This window comes from Bubalus kerabau, chromosome 16, assembly GCF_029407905.1.
Source record: "Bubalus kerabau isolate K-KA32 ecotype Philippines breed swamp buffalo chromosome 16, PCC_UOA_SB_1v2, whole genome shotgun sequence".
In the NCBI taxonomy this organism is placed as follows: domain Eukaryota; kingdom Metazoa; phylum Chordata; class Mammalia; order Artiodactyla; family Bovidae; genus Bubalus; species Bubalus kerabau.
Window position 1 is genome coordinate 17,972,497 of NC_073639.1, and position 21,604 is coordinate 17,994,100.

General features: G+C 40.3%; 1 long non-coding RNA gene across 1 annotated transcript in view; it reads left to right on the forward strand.

The window, feature by feature from the left end:
• Nucleotides 1–755: 755 nt before the first annotated feature.
• Nucleotides 756–21,604, forward strand: part of LOC129629874 (uncharacterized) — a 38,024-nt gene continuing 17,175 nt past the window's right edge. Inside the window, exon 1 of the long non-coding RNA XR_008703355.1 lies at nt 756–873. This is a non-coding gene — a long non-coding RNA (uncharacterized LOC129629874). The remainder of the gene's footprint in view (nt 874–21,604) is intronic.

Below are 21,604 nucleotides of genomic sequence, written 5' to 3' on the forward strand. Positions count from 1 at the left end.
TTGGTTGATAGCAGACTTCATATTAAAGAATACAATGTAATCATATCTTCTGAGAGAAAATAATTTCCAATTAAGGGTTTAACTTCAAAAAATTATGACTCCATGATGAGGGTGAAATAAAGGCATTTTTAGATAAGCAGTAAGAATATTTATCACTCCTAGACAGTTCTCACTAAGGCAACAACAAACAAACACTAAGAAATATATTTCAGAACAAGAAAGATGGATCTCAGAAAATTAGAATGGAATGCAGATGTAATAAACTTATGTCAAGTGTGCATGCTAAAAATTTGATAGTAACCATTTAAAAAATAGATGTCAAATGTTTAACTTCTCAAATGCTTCTGTAAACATTTCTAGGGGCAGGATGGAATGTGTAAAATGGCAGAAATATATCTGGGCTGAATTACTAGTTAGAAGACTTTAAGTATTCAATTACTTTTCCTGCAAAATGAGAAGATGGTGTTAAATGTACAATTAGCTGTCCTAAAGCCTTGTGATTTTATTATCTATGATATCTGATGATTGGCTTAGGATTTATGTTTGTGAAAAAAAAAAAAAAAAGAATACTTTAGAATCACAGATACTCAGAATTGTAAAGAATCTTAAAAGGTCATGTAGTCTAAACTATGGTTAATATTTTAATCCTTTTTTTTTTCAGTAGAAAACTATTCACCTTGAATAACTTACTTGCCATAGCCCATATTTTAATCTCATTTTTTAACATACTTATGATTGTTAGTTCTTAGAGGAGTGGTGGGCAGAAGGAGGAATCACTTGAGACCTTTCCCCAAGTGAAAGAAATAGATTTACCTCCAACGGTTAAACAAGGAAATCTGCAAGTGGATGAGGCTACAGGTTGGCAAATTCACTGTAAGTATGAAACAAACAGCTCTCACATCTGTAATATTTTGTTGTAATAAAATTGAATCTATTAATTTATTGTTTGTTTTAAAAAAAAGGAAGTTTGTGATGGAAGAAGACGCCCACTCTAAAAAGCCCAGGGAAAGGAAAATCCCAAAGGCATACATTGTTGTCTAAGCTCTAGAGCATTCTGACAAAATCCACAGACTTCCAGAAAGTATTAGTGCTGTAATATGAGAGCTAAAACCTTAATTCTGTAAGACCCTGAGAGAGGAAGATCCAGGGCAGGTGAGTTTTAATAGTGACAAGGGATTTAGAAAAGACTAGGCATAAGGGAGACTAGACGGGAGCCATGGTGGGAAAGGAGACAGCAGCATAGACTTTGCACAAAGACTCTGCTCCAGAATCAGCTGTCTTACTCGTGGGAAGGAGAGAACCCAATGGCTCTACCCGAGCTTTAAGACACTAGGGATTCTCCCCTGGTGGTCCAGTGGGTAAGACTCCAAGCTCCCAGGGCAGGGGCACAGGGTTTGATCTCTGGTAAGAAACTAGATCCCCCATGCTGCAACTAAAGATCCAATGTGTCACAACCAAGACCCGGTGCAGCCAAATAAATAAAAATATAATTATTTTTAAAATAGGTTTTTAAAGAGAAAAAAAAAAAACAATGCAGGGAATTATTAATAACAAGTAACAGTTTGCAAAGGTTGTGTAGAATGAAGAAAAAGGATTAGAAGCAGAATGCTTTTCTGGAGTGATTTCCACAAATGGTGGAAATTTTGATTCAACCAGCAAATATTTTGCATGAGTGGATGGATACAATGGGAATTAAAAGACATGCTAACATCTGAAACAATTAGGTATATTTGAAAGAAAGCACTTTGAATATATAAAAATATTTATACTCAGAGAATTACTTCTTATTTTTACTGAAGTGATCTAGATTTTTCTCTAACTTTTCTTACAGACTAGAAGAAGCATGAATCATTGTAATAAAACTTTGACTTTCTCCTGTGATCTCACAGAGCCACTCGATCAGACTTTTGTTAGCACTGCCCCAAATAGGAAACTCAGTTCTCTGTGTTTGAGGACAGAATTGGGCTTCCCTGGTGGTTCAGACAGTAAAGAATCTGCCTGCAATGTGGGAGACCGAGGACAGAATTGGGTTTAAATCTATTATTTGTCACTCATAATGAAATTATTCTTTTTAACTCTTTCATCTGTCTTGAACTGAATTGATTCACACAGCTTTGATTGTAAAAGAAGATAAGAAATCTTCTAACAGCCAGGAAAATGGCAGCATATATACTATAAAAGGAATTTATTCAAAGACAGATAGTGTCATTTAGGAGAAACCTCCAGTAAAGAAATCAATAATAAACATAACAAAACAAAACAAAGAAACACTGATCTATTTTCCCCAAATTATTCTATGAAAAGACCTATGAACTGGTTTAAATCTAGACTTGGTTTGCTATGGAATTACAAATTTTAACTTGTTCTTTACTGCATCTGCCTGCAATGCGGGAGACCCGGATTCGATTCCTGGGTCGGAAAGATCCCCTGGAGAAGGAAATGGTAATCCACTCCAGCACTCTTGCCTGGAAAATCCCATGGACAGAGGAGCTTGATAAACTACAGTCCATGGGGTCGCAAAGAGTTGGACATGACTGAGCGACTTTACTTTCACTTTACTGAATCAATGATATAAAATGTCTAAATGAAAGGCTTTTGTGTATTTTCAAAAGAAATCAGCCCTGAAAATTTGTTGTGAACTTGGTAAAATCCTGGTGGCTTGGTTGTGAACTTTTAATCTGAGGGACCACAGGTTGCCTAAAATAGCATAGCCTATTGTTTTCTGATTCAGTTTTTTTCTTTCTTAAAAAATGTATTTATTTTTTAATTGAAGGATAATTGCTTTACAGAATTTTGTTGTTTTCTTTCAAACCTCAACATGAATCAGCCATAGGTATACATATATCCCCTCCCTTTTGAATCTCCCTCCCATCTCCCTCCCCATCCCACCCCTCTAGGTTGATACAGAGCCCCCGTTTGAGTTTCCTGAGACATACAGCAAATTCCCATTGGCCATCTATTTTACATACGGTAATGTAAGTTTCCATGTTACTCTCTCCATGCATCTCACCCTTTCCTCCCCTCTCCCCATGTCCATAAGTCTATTCTCTATGTCTGTTTCTTCACTGCTGACCTGTAAATAAATTCTTCAGAGTCATTTTTCTAGATTCTGTATATATGTGTTAGAATATGATATTTATCTTTCTCTTTCTAACTTACTTCACTCTGTATAATAAGCTCTAGGTTCATCTTCCTCATTAGAACTGACTCAAATGCATTCCTTTTTATGGCTGAGTAATATTCCATTGTGTATATGTACCACAACTTCTTTATCTATTCACCTATCGATGGACATCTAGGTTGCTTCCATGTTCTAGCTACTGTAAATAATGCTTCCATGAACAATGCGATATATGTGTCTCTTTCAATTTTGGTTTCCTCAGGATATATGCCTAGGAGTGGGATTGCTGGGTCATATAGTGGTTTTATTCCTAGTTTTTAAAGGAATTTCCATACCATCTTCTACAGTGGCTGTATCAATTTACATTCCCACCAAGAGTGCAAGAGCGTTCCCTTTTCTCCACACCCTCTCCAGCATTTATTGTTTGTATTTATTGTTTGACTTTTTGATGATGGCCATTCTGACTGGTGTGAAGTGATATCTCATTGTAGATCTGATTTGCATTTCTCTAATAATGAGTGATGTTGAGCATTTTTCATCTGTATGTCTTCATTGGAGAATTGCCTGTTTAGATCTTTTCCCCACTTTTTGATTGAGTTGTTTGTTGTTCTGGTATTGAGTTGTATAAGCTGCTTGTGTATTTTGGAAATTAATCCTTTGTCAGTTGTTTCGTTTGCTATTATTTTCTCCCATTCTGAGGGTTGTCTTTTCACCTTGCTTATAGTTTCCTTTGCTGTGCAAAAGCTTTAAGCTTTAATGAGGTCCCACTTTTTACTTTTTTTTTTATTTCCATGGGACTCTAGGAGGTGGGTCATAGAGGATCTTGCTTTGATTTATGTCATTGAGTGTTCTGCCTATGTTTCCTTATAAGAGTTTTATAGTTTCTGGTCTTACATTTAGGTCTTTAATCCATTTTGAGTTTATCTTTGTGTATGGTGTTAGGAAGTGTTCTAATTTCATTCTTTTATATGTAGCTGTCCAGTTTCCTCAGCACCTTGAAGAGGTGCCCCATTGTATATTCTTGCCTCCTTTGTCAAAAATAAGGTACCCATAGGTGCATGGGTTTATTTCTGGGCTTTCTATCTTGTTCCATTGGTCTATATTTCTGTTTTTGTGCCAATACCATACTATCTTGAAGACTGTAGCTTTGTAGTATAATCTGAAGTCGGGAAGGTTGATTCCTCCTGCTCCATTCTTCTTTCTGAAGACTGCTTTGGCTATTCGGGGTCTTTTCTGTTTCCATATGAACTGTGAAATTTTTTGTTCTAGTTCTGTGAAAAATGCTGTTGGTAATTTGATAGGGATTGCATTGAATCTGTTATTGCATTTGGTGGTATAGTCGTTTTCACAGTATTGATTCTTCCTACCCAGGAACGTGGGTAAACCATATAAACCATGTTAAAGATAAACCCATCTGTTTGTGTCATCTTTGATTTCTTTCATCAGTGTCTTATAATTTTCTGTGTACAGTTCTTTTGACTCCTTAGATAGGTTTATTCCTAGATATTTTATTCTTTTTATTGCAATGGTGAATCAGTTTTCATACTTAAGAATACTGGTGGTTTGGAATTTCAAGCTCTTTTACCCTCCTTTGTCTGCCTATGAACAATGAAAAGTGTCTATGAGTACTTTGAGGTTGTGTTTCATTTTTTTTTCCAGTGTTTTTCTTAGGTTTGCCAAAATTAAGTTGGTCACATCTATTCAATTCTCCAGAGTGAGCTAGCCAACCTGCATCTCACTGCAATAACTGCTCCTGCTTAGTCATTCAGTCAGGTCTGACTCTTTGCAACCCCATGGACTATAGCCTGCCGGGCTCCCCTGTCCATGGGATTTTTTTCCAGGCAAGAATACTGGGGTGGGTTGTCATTTCCTCCAGGGAATCTTTCCAACCCAGGGATTGAACCCAAGTATCCTGCATCTCCTGCACTGCAGGTGGATTCTTTATCACTGAGTCTGGTAGATAATACTTGCCCTCAGATGTAGCTTGGCCCCTGGTTAATTTACAACTAAAAAAGAATTTACATCCCAACAAAGGCTTTCTTTTAATCTCCTTCTCTCTTAGTATATTATAATAAATGGACTCAACTTACAGACACAAGAGAAGTATTACCACTTGAGAGTCACTCATTGTAACCATAAGAAATACTTAACACCAACCAAATGAAATTCAGGATCTTTGTCAATGTTACTAAAATGATTATAAGTTTGTAGCTGACAGAATAGATGACATATAAGAACAGATGTCATTTCTGTCCTCACACACTTACATAATATGGAAAAGATTGGTGACATAAACATTTTGGAGCCATTTCATTTCGGGAGGAATTCTTTTCAGAACTTTTGAAACTGTGATCAAGATTGACAGGCACTTTAAGTATCATTATTTGCAGCATTTCACATAAAAGTGTCACTAATTTGGGAAACGTACATGAGAAGTGCACTTGGATTTTTTTTTCCCCCTTCAATCTGCTTTCTCCTTAAATCTTAGTCTTTTATGAGAGGAAAAATGATAGCCCTTTAGTCACAGCATCATTTTTCAACCATCAGATAAAGTGATATCCAGTCAAGAGTTATGGGGGGTGGATTCTTTTTCCTAAGACATGATATAAAAATGTATGGAGATGATATCGAGTTTATTTTTGCAGGTGGAAAGAGGTTTTTTTTTTTTTTTCCCTATCAGTTGAAAAACGATGCCATGACTAATATAACATCATTTGCTACTCCATGAAGTCAGCTTTTCTACCAACGTAGGAGGAGGCCACTGTGCGAGAAGCAAAAATCTTTCTAACCATTCCTAGGAAGCATATTTTTTTCCGTGAACAGTATCTACAGTGAAAAGGGTTGGGAGAGGATGTTCAAACCAGCAATATCTTAGGACCACACATCATGGTAACAGCTGAGAACTTCGTAAATGGAGGGCTTCCCTGGTGGCTCAGTGGAAGGAATATGTCTACAATGAAAGAGATGCAGGAGATGTGGGTTTGATCCCTGGGTCAGGAAGATCCCCTGCAGGAGGGCATGGCAACCCACTCCAGTTTTTTTTGCCTGGAGAATCCCATGGACAGAGGAGCCCGGTAGGCTACAGTACATAAAGTCACAAAAAGTCATACACGACTGAAGCAACCGAACATGCACACGTGCTATAAATTGAACGTGAAGGCCAAGAACTGATTTGATTTTGAGCATTTTGTGCACCAATGCCAACAGTTGGCCAGAGAATCTGGTGGTAGTCACTTCACATCAGCTCTGGCAAACACCAAAGCCAATGGGATGACATTCTTCCAAGGGTCTCAGTTCAGATGCTGTTAATCATGCTCAGCTTTTCTTCCTGACTCTTAAATTTCTATAACTTTCACTCCTTTCCCACCATCCACACTAGTTCTAGCTAAAGAAGGAATTTAACTGTGACTTAGGAGCAGGGAAAGGATACTTCTGCCCATAAGCAAAGGGATGGACCCAACCCGCCCTGAGAATGCCTTAAGGGCTAGATAAGGATGCGTACTTAAACCATGATATGAAGTGATGCTTCTGGCAGGCCCAGCTCCCTCTACTTTCCTTTATCATTGCTTTTCCCAGGACGCTGGGAATCTGTTTACTTTGTGGAATACTTCCATGTTTCTTTCTGTTAATTTACTGTAGTCTTTGAACCCTAGTGAAGACCTCTATCCCAGGTCACTTAGCACCCTTCCTGAGGGTGGGCTGGGGACTGAGGCTTCAGCCTGGCCACTTAGCAAGCTCTGGTGGGGAAGAAGGATGAAATTAATGAGTAAGACAAGGCTTGAGAATTCACCACGGACATCCATTAGCCATGCTTCTGCTGCCCCAGTCACTGTGGATAAGCGACAGTTGACCTGAGTCACACCGCTCCCTGGGGTCTGAGGAGGACCAGAGCAGTCAGGGGTCAGAGGGGCTGTGTAAGTGCGTTCTCATGCCTATCAAATTACCCTAATGATCCATTTCCACGCCCTCGGTATTTCGGGGCAGGAATGTCTTCATAGGCATATTTTCTGGAAGAGGTGTGAGGGCTAAAATTTCACCATTCTCTTCCCAGAAAAGTTCACCTAGTCTCAGGGTAGGTCCGGTCCTGCTGTTTCTTCCTGAGCAGCAGATAGTTTGTGTTTCCTTCTTAATTTAAAGAATCTCTGTCACTAGATTTGTGTCTAGGAGGAGGAGGCTGGGTCTAGCAGGATAATAAATGAATTGGAGCTGAAAACCACCACTGAGGCAGGCTCTGCATACGCGGGGTCAGGGCTGTGTGCCCAGAAGGACCAAGGACGTGGAGGAAAAGATCAGGGGTGCTGGGTGACCTAGGGAGTGATCCAGGCGGGGAGTATGGCTTGGGGCAGCCCTGCTCTGAACATGGCAGCATCGTTCTCTCTGAATGGCTCTGGCATTGTCAGTGCAAATGGCCCTTAAACATTTTAAACTTATTTGCACTAGTTAGGTTAATGCCAAGATGGGTTGACCCCAAAAGTCATTTAAGCAGATCATGTCAATTCTCTTGTCAGCAAGACTGATCTGGGGTGGTCTCCGCCCAGCCAGAGAATGAGGCTGGGTTGTGGCCGCGATAGCACCAGATCCTAGCCACTAGACCAGTGGTCACTGACAAGGGACCTGACCCTTCAGCTTTGCAGAAAAGAATTCCCATGAAAAGATGCAAAGTTGTGAAAACAACTAAGTATTTATTAGGAGGAAAAGAGCACAGTACATGATGATAGACACAGGGGAAGACTCAGAGGGAGAGTTCCTAAGTTTCGCCCTTGTGAAAGTTGAATTACTTTTATGGGGCGTTTCTTCAGGGTTTCCTTTGGCCATTCATTTTGATTTGCCTGATTCAGAGTCCATATTTGATTCGGAGTCCATATCTCAGGATCCTCCCATGTGCAGCCAAGATGGATTCTACTGCAAAAGCCTATAGGTAGAACATCGCATTACAACACTACCCGTTTGACCTCCTAGGAGCCTTTCTGCACAACGTGTGGTTGGGGAGGTATCCTGATTTTGAGAATGAGAAATATGTGGACTGAGAAGGGCCCAACCCCTTCCTTAATTGTCCTGCTATTCTCATCTTGGAGTTTCAGTCCACAGGGAATGAATCTCCAACTGCTTCACCATGGCTGGGGGTTGGGAGGGCATCTACTTCCTTCCTCAAGACCACCACGCCAGATGGAGTTTCCAAAGGCCACAGAGAGACCTTGATGTTCAGACGCCCTTGGGGCTGACTGCCTCTGGAGTCTCAGAGCAGTGGAGTGGCAGCTTGTAGTCAGAGGATTTTGCCTGCAAACTTGGGGCTTGCGTGTGGCGTTCAGATAGCAACTGCAGGGTGAGAATGTAACCACAGCCAGAAGACTCGGAGGTAGGAAGGCAGTCCCGGGGGCGGGGTGGGTGGGTGGGGAGGAGCTCATTAAGGCCCTTATCTTGTTACTTTAAAACTTGTTTCTTAACTGAGAAAGTTTTCTAAGGACCAGATGAAACTTATCATGGTCGACAACCAACTTTTCTTGTATTCCCCCTGTGAATGAGGCATGGCTAGGTGCGGCAGATGGCAATATGTCAGGTAGTCCAACCCTCAAGAAAGTCACAATCAGGGACTTCCCTGGAGGTCCAGTGGTTAAGACTCTGTGCTTTCAATGCAGGGTATGTGGGGTCCATCCCTGGTTAGGGAGCTAAGATCGTACATACCTTGGGGCCAAAAACACAAAACATTAAACAAAAGCAAAACTGTAACAAATTCAAGAAAGATTTTTAAAATGGTCCACATCAAAGAATCTTTTTAAAAAGTCACAATCAAATAGAAGAAAAGACATATTTATATAACATACTATATATGTATGTTTGATATATATATGTTAATAATATATATGTAAAGGCAGCATATATATATATCCATATATGAATATATATATATGTATGTTTATATGAATAAAAGAGGAGAAGGGGACGACAGAGGATGAGATGGCTGGATGGCATCACTGACTTGATGGACGTGAGTCTCAGTGAACTCCGGGAGTTAGTGTTGGACAGGGAGGCCTGGCGTGCTGCAATTTCATGGGGTCGCAAAGAGTCGGACACGACTGAGGACTGATCTGATCTGATCTGATCTATATATAGGCTTCCCAGGTGGCGCTAGTGATAAACCACCCGCCTGCCAATGCAGGTAGACGTAAGACCCCTGTGTTCTGTCCCTGGGTCGGGAAGATCCCCTGAAGAAGGAAATGGCAACCCACTCCAGTTTTCTTGCCTGGAGAATCCCATGCACAGAGGAGCCTGGCAGGCCGCAGCCCATAGAGTCACACAGAGTTGGACACGACTGAAACGACTTTGCACTCATGCATATATATATATATATATATATATATATATATATATATATATTTGGGCTTCTGTGGTGGTTCAGATGGTAAAGAATCTGCCTGCAATGCAGGAGACGCAGGTTTGATTTCTCAGTTGGGAAGATCCCCTGGAGAAGGGAATGACTACCCACTCCAGTATTCTTGCCTGGAGAATTCTATGGACAGAGGAGCATGGGGTTGTAAAGAGTCAGACATGATTGATCAACTAACACACACACACACACACACACACACACACTACCATTATGTCAATCTTCTGTATGAACTGATATGCCTTTGCTTGTGGCTAAGAACATTGGCTTAGACCATTCCCTAAAGTCTCATTTTCCAATTATTTTTAAAAGGTTTCTAATTATCATAGTAGATATTCTCTGCCTTAACTCCTAAAACTAGTCACTCAAATGTGACTATTTAATATGGTTGACCTTTTATGTGCTGGCTAATTGTTAATCTTGTCCTTTTTCCTTGGAATCGAAGCTTTCTATCTTCCTGAGCCTTCCTCCATCCAAGACTCAGACATAGGCTCCCTTTTCTCTGTATGTCAAAACTGCAGGCCAGTGTTATATTCTTCAAAGTCTAGACCCCAGGTGTGGAAGGGCAGAGCCTCAGATCCTCTTGAGTTCAGAGGGAGGTAGGGAGGGTCATTGTAAAAGACTCTAGGCCTCAGTTAATCATTTGTATAAAAGAACAAACAGGTAAAAAATCTAAGGTCCCTTTCAACTATAAACTATTGAAATTCTGTGGGAGAAATATGATAATGGTCAAATCAGTGGTTAGAAAAAAAAAAAGAATGTACTAAATAAAATTGTGAGGGATGAATTTCATAGGATGAAATCACTTGGGGGGCAGGTTCCACGGAAGATGGTGAAACTTGAGCTTGATTTTAAACAATGTCTAGACTGAAGCCAGTGGGGGAGAATTGAGGAAGGGGATGCTACACAGGCAAACAGATTGTGAGCAAACGTAAACATGAGGCCAAGTGTTAGGGAGAATTAAGAAACTAATGCACTTATTCCCCTAAGACAGTAATTGATAAGAAAGGAGCTTGAGGTGGGCACTGCATGTCAAACATGAGTTTTCAGATAGTCCCTTGGGCCTGGCATTGGAGAGTGGGTGCAATGTCAGCTGTGATTTGTTATGGGTACTGTAGGTAGACAAGGATGGTGCCTAGATTGCATAACTTATTTCCTTTTTGGTGGTACGTAGTCTCTCTAGATCAGAGAAGACAATGGCACCCTACTCCAGTACTCTTGCCTGGAAAATCCCATGGATGGAGGAGCCTGGTGGGCCGCAGTCCATGGGGTCGCACAGAGTCGGACACGACTGAAGCGACTTAGCAGCAGCAGCAGCAGTCTCTCTAGATAATTGTGTTTCTAGAGAAAGTAACCACCACTTCTTGGGAAGAATCACTCTCCCCACCAACAGAGCCAACAGCAGTAGGATAGGCATCTCGGAACAATTATATCATCCTGTAGGAAGCAGGACTGTCTCGGGGTGTAATAATTTTGGTAGACAATAGACACGATGCATGCTAAGTATGGTCGAGCAGCTGTTGCCTATCGGCAGCAGGTCAGAAAGGAAGACAGATGTCTCAAGGGTGACCTTTTTGAATGAGTGTGTTTGGGAATTTAGGAATTCCCCTGAGGGTTAATGACATGCCATTGCTTGGCAACCACAATGAAAAGTGTAGCATTACAGACCGTAGGTGCAAACAAACCATAAAACTCTGACAGGATGGCTGGGGAAACCAGAGCGGGAAGGTTGAGGAGGGTGATGAATAGAAATTGATTTTATGGAAAAAACAAATAGGGGAATGGTGAGAAATGGAGAAGGAAAGCAGAAGGCTAAAATTACCTTAGGAAGTGTAATCTCAGAATTCTGCAGATTGAGATAGAATAGAAATGAGAGGGGAAAAGCAGAATGCAAAACAGGAAGTCTATACTGTGTAGAGAAGTCTGAGACAGAGTTTGTGAAGTTCCCACTTGAAGTTATGATTATCACTAGAATGAGATAGATCAACTCAAGAGGGAGCTATTGGCAGCCTGTATCTATTGTATGTAAAAAGCCATTCCATAGGCCATGTGAAGAAGTTCCATGCCAGATCTTGACCTTAACCTTGGCCAGAGGCTAGGAGAGCATCCATTTCTCATGTGTCATGTCCAAAGGCGTTAATGACCACAAAGAAAAGGGATACTAAATCTCCTGATCACCTAAAGATGCTAAGGCTTCTAGAAACTACTCCACTGATGCACATACTTCTTGATTTTACTATAAATTTAAACCAATGTGTGTGTGTGTATTTGTTTTAGCCCCTAAGTTGTGTCTGACTCTTTTGTGACCCCATGGACTGTAGCCCACCAGGCTCCCCTGTCCATGGGATTTCCCAGGCAAGAGTACTGGAGTGGGTTGCCATTTCTTTCTCCCAGAGGATCTTCCAGATCCAGGGATTGAGACTGCATCTCCTGCATTGGCAGGTGGATTCTTTACCACTGAGCCACCTGGGAAGCCCAATATATGCTTATTTGTGTGTGTGTATATATAAACACACACACAAATTAAATTAACCAGGAAATTCACAGTTCAGAAAGGATTTGTCACTTCACAAAAAAGATCATTAATACTCTAACAGGTGTTTAAATATCCTACTTGTACTTTTCAGGAGCACATCTATTATGAAAATAATGTACACTTGACTTTCTCTGTTTCCTTTATCTAAGTAAAAACTATTTTGCAAAACATACCATTTATATGCAAAATTTTCAAAAGTAATATATATTTACTATTGCCATAATGATAGGAGTATCTTTCATTTTGAAAGTATTTATCTACTTTATATTGTTCTTTTCAGAAGTGCTGATTTCACTGTGAATCAGGAACAACATATAATTAGCACTTGGAATATTCCATTAAACATCAATTTCAATTTCTTCCTACCTATTTTCAAATAATATCGATACAACCTTATACACTAACCATTTAACAAAAGTGACGTTGCCCTTCCCTGGTGGCCCAGTGGTTAAGAATCTGCCTGCCAATGCAGGGAACACAGGCTTGATCCCTGGTCCAGGAGAATTGCACATGCAGCTGGAGAACTAAGCTCTCGAGCCACTACTGAGCTGTGCTCTAGAGCCCGTGCTCTGCATCAAGAGAAGCTGCCGCAATGAGAAACCCATGAGCTGCCACTAGAGTTTCGCCCCTGCTCGCCACAACCAGAACAAGCCCCTGCTCAGCAACAGAGACCCACCACAGCCCAAAATTAAATAAATAAAAAAAGCTTAAAGTGAGAACTGATATTTAACACTTTGAAGGACCCCTTATTTTTTTAGTTGGAATTGAAAAGGATCTATAATAAAACAAAATAAGAGGTTTAACAGCAAGTACCTACAGAACACTTAATAAGAATTTAATATTTATAAGTGCTTTCCTACTAGTGACCCATTTAATTTTTACTACAACTCTGTGAAGTGCTTACAATGTTCACTCCTTTTATAGAAGAGGCTACAGAGACTGAGGGAAGTTAAATCCCTCACCCAAGTTCACAGAGGCATAGCAAGGGGCAGATCTGGAAATTATACACAGGGAGTCTTGTCCTGGTATCCATGCTCTTAGCCACTTCATTCTCCCTCTAGTAGCTTAGGTTTGTTTTGTTTGATCTTTTTTTTTCAGGTAACTAGATATTTATTAAATAGTCACATGACTCGAGATTTGATCCTTATGGGAGCAAGCGTCATTATCTTGTTTAACATAGACAATGACTCTCTAGTTTACTCACTGTTTTTTGTTACTGAACCGGTATGTTTCTTTCTTAGTACTTTCAGTCCTATGACATCTTCTAGCATGTTTATCCTTTGTTTGCATCACACTATTAAATAAAATCAGAGAAGGCAATGGTACCCTTCTCCAGCACTCTTGCCTGGAAAATCCCATGGATGGAGGAGCCTGGAGGGCTGCCGTCTATGGGGTCGCACAGAGTTGGACATGACTGAATCGACTTAGCAGTAGCAGCAGCATTAAATAAAATGGGGCTTCCCAGGTGGTACAGTGGTAAAGAATCCACCTGCCAATGCGAGAGACACAAGAGGTGTGGGTTTGATCTCTGGGTCGGGAAGATCCCCTGGAGGAGGGCACAGGAGCTCATTCCAGTATTCTTGCCTGGAAAAACTCCATGGAGTTGCAGGGCGGGCTATAGTCCACGAAGTTGCAAAGAGTTAGACATGACTGAGCACATACACACCTTAAATAAAATGACTAGAAATTCAGGCAAGACTGAAACAAACGATGTCTAGTTCCTTATTTTTTCTATAGTGGTTGCTCCCAACGTTTCCTGTACTCAAACAGATCTTATTTGAGAGAAGTATATAGGCATTGCTCCTCTGGCATGTCCTTTAGCTTGATTTTCTAAAAAGTCTCCTCCATCCCATAGGCAGAATTTCATATGGCTGATCAGGAGAACTCAATGTCTGTGGCAGGTAGAGGAGCTGCTGTGCTGTGCTGTGCTGTGCTGTGCTTAATCGCTCAGTCCTGCCTGACTCTTTGCTACCCATGGACTGTAGCCTGCCAGGCTCTTCTGTCCATGTGGGTTCTCCAGGCAAGAATACTGGAGTGGGTTGCCATGCCCTCCTCCAGGGGATCTTCCCAACCCAGGAATCAAACCAGAGTCTCCTACATTGCAGGTGGATTCTTTACCAGCTGAGTTATCAGGGAAGCCCAGAGGACCCTCTACTGTCTATCAGCTAAGCGAGCACATGCAGCTCCTATTTGGGCTGTCAAGAGTTTTCTTTGCAATCCTTCCTGAGCACGACATGGGCATTGCATCAAGGTTGCTAATGTTCCTTGAGTCCTCCTTCCAAGGACACTGGCTACCATTGACTGCATGTAGAATTTTGCCAACAATTCTTTCCTTTCCCCTGCTTTCTAATTTAGCCCACTGCCAAAGGAATAATAAAGAGATACTGTGTGGCAGGAAAATCAACTTCAAGGATGTTGTTTATGACAGTACTATCAGTACTGATACAGCCCTTACCCTAATCCCTGCCCAGCTAACTTATTTTTTGCAGTGTTTCTTATCCATCTTCTTTCTTTACTTGGCAAAAAATCGGAAGCTATCGGCTGTGAATTGTCATTATCTTCTTACTCTGTCAGTTCAAATTCAAATTTAGTTCTCATGATTTACAGGGCTCTTCTTCCTGTGATCCATTAGTTAATTTAATCTGTACCTCGCTTGCCTTTTTTAAAATTTAGCTTCTGCCTTATTTTTCTTAGAAGAAAAAAATGACATGGGATTCTGTATGTAAGTAGAATATGTTCCCTTATCATGCATGCCTACTGACAAAAATAAGATTAGGAAACTTGCAAGGATAGACAATGGAACAGAATTGAGACTCTTGAAATAAACTGTTATATCTATAATCAGTTGATTTTCAACAAAAGTGCTAAAGCAATAGCAACGGGAAAGGATTAATCTTTTCAACAAACGGCACTAGGGCATTGGATAGTCATATGTAAAAGGATGAACTTAGATTCTTATCCCACACCATATACAGAAATTAACTCAAAGTGAATTTAGTTTAGAAATAAACCCATACATTTACAGTCAATTAATTTTAGATGCTGCTGCTGCTAAGTTGCTTCAGTCGTGTCTGACTCTGTGCGACCCCATAGACGGCAGCCTACCAGGCTCCTCCGTCCCTGGGATTCTCCAGGCAAGAACACTGGAGTGGGTTGCCATTTCCTTCTCCAATGCATGAAAGTGAAAAGTGAAAGTGAAGTCGCTCAGTCGTATCCGACTCTTAGCGACCCCATGGACTGCAGCCCACCAGGCTCCTCCATCCATGGGATTTTCCAGGCAAGGGTACTGGAGTGGGGTGCCATTGCCTTCTCCGAATTTTGGATGAGATAAGACAATTTAATGGAGAAAGAATAGTCTTTTCAGTAAATGAAGATAAACAACTGATTTTGTGGTTGTTCAGTCACCAAGTCATGTCCAAGTCTTTGCAACCCCATGGACTGCAGCACACCAGGCTCCTCTTTCCGCCACTATCTCCGAGTTTGCTCAAATTCATGTCCATTGAGCTGGTGATGGCATCTAAGCCCCCTTCTTCTTTGTCTTCAATCTTTCCCAGTATCCGGGTCTTCTCTAAATATCCACATGCCAAAGAATGAAGTTGGACCCCAGTCTCACACAAAATATAAAAAATAACTCAAAATGGATCAAACACCTAGATGTAATAGTTAAAATCATAACACTTCTAGAGGAAATATGTGAGTAAATCTTTGTGATCTTGGATTCAGCACTGATTTCTTAGACACGACGCCTAAAAAACAGATAAATTAGGCTTTTTCAAAATTAAAAGTGTCCTTCAAAGAACATTATCAAGAAAATTAAAAGATGGTCCATACAATGTGAGGAAATATCTCAAATAAGGACTTCCCTGGTGGTACAGTGGCTAAGAATCCACCTGTCAATGCAGGGAACACAGTTCAATCCCTGGTCTGGGAAGAGTCCAGCTGCCACAGAGCAATGAAGACCACCACAGCTACCAAGCCCACACTCGAGAGCCCATGCTCTGCACCAGGAGAAGCCACCGCACAGAGAAGCCTGTGCCCTGCAGCAGAGAGCAGCCCCTGCTCACTGTAACTACAGAAATCAACAGCAAAGACCCATGCAACCAAAGCTAAAGTTAAACAAATAATAGAACACATGGGAGAGACATACATATGCACACACATATATAATATTTCTAAATAATATATCTGATAAGGATCTAGTATATAGAATATATATAAATAACCCTTACAACTCAATAATAGAAAGGCTCATTTGCATCTTCTTAGATGGGCAAAGGATTTGAATAGACATTTCTCCAAAGGTGTACAAATGACCACTAAGCACATGATAAGATGCTCAATACCATCTCCATTAGTGAAATGCAAGTCAAAACCAGAATGACAGACTACTTCACACTTACTGGGATAGTTGTAATTTTTCATAAGGGACAATGGCAGGTGTTGGTGAGCAGGTCAAGAAATTGCAACACTTATCCACTGCTGGTGGAGATGTAAAGTGGCGCAACCATTCTAGAAGATCAGGTAGCATTTTCTAAAAAAAGCTAAAAACTGATTTATGATATGACTCAGCAATTCTACACATAGGTACATGCATAAGAGAACCGAGACTATATGCTTACACAAGATCTTGTACATGAATTTTCATAGCTGCATTATTCATAATAGCCAAAGAGTGAAAACAGTCCAAATGTCCACCAACTGATGAATGATTAAACAAAAGGTGATATATCCACACTGCTGATGCTAAGTCACTTCAGTCTTGTCTGACTCTGTGCGACCCCATAGACGGCAGCCCACCAGGCTCCCCCATCCCTGGGATTCTCCAGGCAAGAACACTGGAGTGGGTTGCCATTTCCTTCTCCAGTGCATGAAAGTGAAAAGTGAAAGTGAAGTAGCTCAGTCGTGTCCGACTCTTAGCGACCCCATGGACTGCAGCCTACCAGGCTCCTCCATCCATGGGATTTTCCAGGCAAGAGTACTGGAGTGGGGTGCCATTGCCTTCTCTGTATACCCACACAGTGGAATATTATTCACCCATAAGAAGGATGAAGTACTGATGCATGCTACAATATGGATTACATTGGAAACATTATTCAACATAAAAGAAGCCAGGCATACAAGGCCTTATACAGCATAGTTACATTTACATGAAATGTCCAGAATAGGCAACTTAATTTTAGAGAGAGAAAGTAAAGGAAGGTTTGCTGGGGCTCATGGGGAGCAGTGATTAGGATGTGGCTACGTTCTGTCACTTATAGAATTTTGCTTGTGTCTCAAAAAATCCTCCTAAATAAGAGCTCGTATTATGAACATCCATTAAATGCTTTATGTGGATTACTTCATTTAACCTAACAAAATTGCTATGAAATGGGCATCCTTTTTAACCATTTCCATTTTTTTCAGTTTCATTTTTTAGTTTTCTCACTAAAGAAAGGGAGATAGAATAATTTACCAAACACAACTCATTTCACAAGCAGCGTTCTAATACAAGGTGATCTGATTCCCGAACCATCCTCTTAACCTTTCTAAGATGAGATGGTTTCATGGTTTTTCAGAAAACCTTGCCTTGAATTTATCAGGCAAACATCTTAAACAATTATATGATGATGGACTCACCAAGCATTTCCATAGGGAGATTACATTTCAGGGGAATTGGACTTTTGTCTAAACCATTAAAAGATAATCATAAAAATTGTTTTCAAAAAATTAAATATTATGTACAACAGAACCATCAGCTTAGTAGAAAGCAAGTTAGGTGGGACAAAGCGTAATGTTTAAACTTATGCTTTCCATTCTAACCTGCTCACGATTTTTCTCTATTTCACATTGTGTGTTTCAAACAGACTGTCCTGGCTTCAACTGTGTCTATGTGTCTCTGGCTAGGTTCTAAACAGCACTATACAGCATAAGTTCAGACTACATCCATGGTCCTCATTCTACTTCCTGTTTAGCTTTGGGCCAAAGACTGCATTCAAAACAGGCAGGTGACAAATATATCCATAGTGACCTCCAAACGACTAAAATGGTAAAAAGGGCACAGAGGGTCCAAGGCTCCTGATCACCCTCCCCAGACACTCAACCATAGGCCCCTGGGCTCCAAGAAGGGATCTGAGAGAAGAGAGAAAAGTCACTGAGATTCTTTGAATTTGTTAATTCATATGCAAGGTAGAGATGATAATCAGTTCAGTTCAGTTCAGTCACTCAGTCGTGTCTGACTCTTTGCGACCCCATGAATTGCAGCACGCCAGGCCTCCCTGTCCATCGCCATAACTTTCTCCAATATAACAGTTTTTTTGAGCATCAAAATGGATAACCAATGGGAGAGCCTTTGAAAGCTATAAAGCACTAAACAACCAAGTTATACTTATGAATGTGTAATGCATTTTGTGAATCTAATTTGATTTTGCTCTGGACTCCTACTAAACACAGATTTCCCTTTTAAGATAAGCTTACATTCTCCCATCATCTTGTGTGTGTGTTCAGGCCCTCAGTCATATCTGACTCTTTGAAACCCCATGGACTGCTGCCTGCCAGGCTCCTCTGTCCATGGAATTTTCCAGGAGAGAATACTAGAATGGGTTGCCATTCCCTGCTCCAGGGGAACTTCCTGACCCAGAGATGGAACCCACGTTTCCTGTGTCTCCCGCATTGGCAGGTGAATTCTTTAACACTGTGCCACCTGGGAAGCCCTCCCATCATTGTACTGAATATCACTTTTATAAAATCAGACTTGGCCCAAAATGTTGCAATCAATGCTGAATGACTTACAGCCCTGGAAAAAGGGAACACTAGAGTGCTTCCCTGGTGGCTCAGTGGTAAAGGATTTGTCTGCTGGTGCAAGAGACATGGGTTTGATCCCTGGTCCAGGAATGTCCCGCATGCCGAGGAGTAACTAAGCTCCCGAGCCACAACTAATAAGCCTGTGCTCTAGAGCCCAGGAGCCACAACTACTGAAGCCCGTGTGCCCTAGAGGTCATGCTCTGAAACAAGAGAAGCCATTGCAATGAGAAGCCCACGTACCGCAACTAGAGAGAGCGTAGGCCCCGCTTGCCACAACTAGAGAAAAACCGTGCAGCAACGAACTCAGGACAGCCAAAAATTTTTAAAAAGCAATCAATTAATTAATTAATAAAAAAATTTTTAAAAAGTGAACACTAGACCCCCCATCAAAGATATATCATTTATCCACCTAACAAAGGATATAATTACTTACAAATGAGTACCTCTTAACCTGGTATTCATTTTTCTTTAAATGTAAAGAAAATAATATTCCCATATCAAAAGGAAAACCAAATGTCCCTTAAATCCTAACAGCTCAGATAAGCTTTTTGTTGATTTTCTTTGTCTTTTTAGGATGTACCTCTGTTTTTAATGGCCAAGTTTTGCGAGGCTTTTATTAGTAAGATTAAGAAGACTTTATTTGTCTTTTGTTTCTGGATTAAAAAAAAATACAGAGTTCATATACTGGTATCTGGAGAATTTCAGACCTCATTCTTTGATTTTTCTTTTTCTTCCCTACAGACCAGTCTATCTCCCTGTGCCTTCTTAACCCCCTTTCCGAGGAATCCCTATGTGAGCTCACAAGTGTTAGAACTTGTGTGGCTGCCCCTACTTCAGATTATTTAGTGCACATTGCAGAACCAACGAGTGTATTTTTCTTGACCATGGGTCATTTCCTTGCCACATACCTAAACAGCTGGAAAGAACTGACACTCAGTGTTGGGAATTCACTCTACGTGATGTTTGCATTTGTGTCTTTTTTAGTAATGCAAAGGCTGGTTTGGGGGTGAATGTCAATTTTCTAAACTTCTCTTCAGCTAAATTTAATTTGATTTATCTGCTGCTTAGTATATTTGGCTTATCTTTACTTTTCCAGCACTCATTACAAAGAAATATTCTTGTTAAAATAAATACAGCTTACTATGCATGTTTTAACTGAGAAATTCTAAGAACCTTGTAGTAAGTGATAGATCAGAGGACAAAGTTACATATAAGGGGAAACGGTCAATTTCTATTAAATAAATAAATTTTTTGATACTGTGTATTGATTTTTATGGACAGTAGAGCAGTCCATCTCTCCAGCGAGTTTAGGAGCAAAGAGAAAAGCACATTGAATTAAATTTTGAACAAGATTTTAAGATGAAGCCTATTTATGCAAAGCAAAATAAAGCAGGAAAAAAATAAAAAGCTTTCCACCGAATGAGCCCTTTCTTAACATGTTATGGTGTAATCACCATCAGCATTTTATTTTTTGTTCCAATTGATGGATCATTCTTTGGTTTGACCTCTAGGCAATGTCCCTGAGGGTAAGCCATTGATCAAGCATCAAGTAAACCATCAACTCGGTTGCTCTCTGGCTCTGTCTCCCTAGCCAACGCTTGGGGTCCTCTTTGACTAAGCAAAGGTCAATTCAATTAAATTATTTAACTTATTCTTCCGTAAACTGGTGAGCTTACATTTCTTTCTTTTCTTGAAAGATGGCTGCCTCATTCAACTAAATTGACCCAATGGTTCACACAGCCTAGAGCACAACTCCTAACACTGAAATATTTTTGGAGGGAGCTGCTCACGGGGATTAGGTCTAAGTGACATGCTGCCTCCTCGGAAAACAGCTCTGAGTTTCTGGTCCTCCCTGTGTCTGTTCTCACTGCAGTTCCAGTTTCTGGGAGGCACAGATTCTAGATGACCTTATTTGGCTAATGTCACCCTATTATTAGATGGGGCAAGCATGATTTCACTTGTACACAAATTGAGTTTTTCAACTTTACCCTCAATTAGAATATCTCCTGTTTAAAGTTTCAAATCAGCCTAAAATGTCTGGCTGATTTATTTACCAACCTCACACACATTTTCTTCAGCAAGTTGTCTTTGATTCTTTGGCTTGCAACATTATGCTGTGCCAAATCTGAGAAGCATTCTGGAAAGTTTATTCACAGGCCAAGCAATCAAAGCTGTGCCTTTTTAGTTTTGAGTGGTTTTTTTTTTTTTTTTTTTGGAACTGCCACAATTTTATCATAAAAACAATTTCAAGCAGAGTTGTCTTCCGCACTCAAATCGACTGTTTTGCCCACATACATGTACAGGTAATTACCAGGGTTAACCGGTAATGTTACTTAAGTAATCGTTTTTATATTGTATAATTATGTAATTGTGATTACATGTGGCGTATTATTATAGAGGTTTCCAAAAGCACATGGCTTTTTAGTATAGACAGATAAATTCAAGCATAGCAAAGTAATTGGAATCATCCGAATTCATGTGACCTAGACTCTCAGAGAACTTATACTCTCTTTTCTTTCCTTTATTTTCTCATGTTCCTACAACTCAGAGTAAACATGTCTGCATAATGTACCCTTAACTCAAAAAGAGAAGAAGATTCTGGTTCTTGTGTGTTTTCAATGACATATAACATAAAAATTAGCAGGAATATATATATGATCTGAAAAATGCTTCTAGACACTTTTTTTTCCATGTTACAAACTTAGAAACAAAAGCTTAGACAACATCAACAATGTCAGAATAGATAATGAAGGTTGAAGTGAGACATAATCACAGATACTTA